Source organism: Haliaeetus leucocephalus, unplaced genomic scaffold (genome assembly GCF_000737465.1).
Source record: "Haliaeetus leucocephalus isolate CR32 unplaced genomic scaffold, Haliaeetus_leucocephalus-4.0 Scaffold589, whole genome shotgun sequence".
Lineage (NCBI taxonomy): Eukaryota > Metazoa > Chordata > Aves > Accipitriformes > Accipitridae > Haliaeetus > Haliaeetus leucocephalus.
In genome coordinates, this window is record NW_010973025.1 from 4,714 (window position 1) to 4,988 (window position 275).

Genomic DNA, 275 nt, shown 5'->3' on the forward strand with positions numbered 1-275 from the left:
CACACAGGGGGGTTGGGGGGGGGAGGACGGTCCCTGACCCATGTTGTGGGCTGTGGGGGGCGCACGGGGGGTCTCGGCCCCACAGTGGGGGGTCCAGGAGGGCCCTGACCTGCCCCGGGGGGGTCACAGGGGGTCCGTGTCCCATGTTGGGGGCCCTGGGGGGGGGTCACAGGGGGTCTCGGATAGATATTGGGGGGCCCGGGGGGGGGGCCCTGACTCACACTGGAGTACCCAGGGGCTGGTGCCCTGCGGCTGCTGGAGGAGGCCCTGGGCCC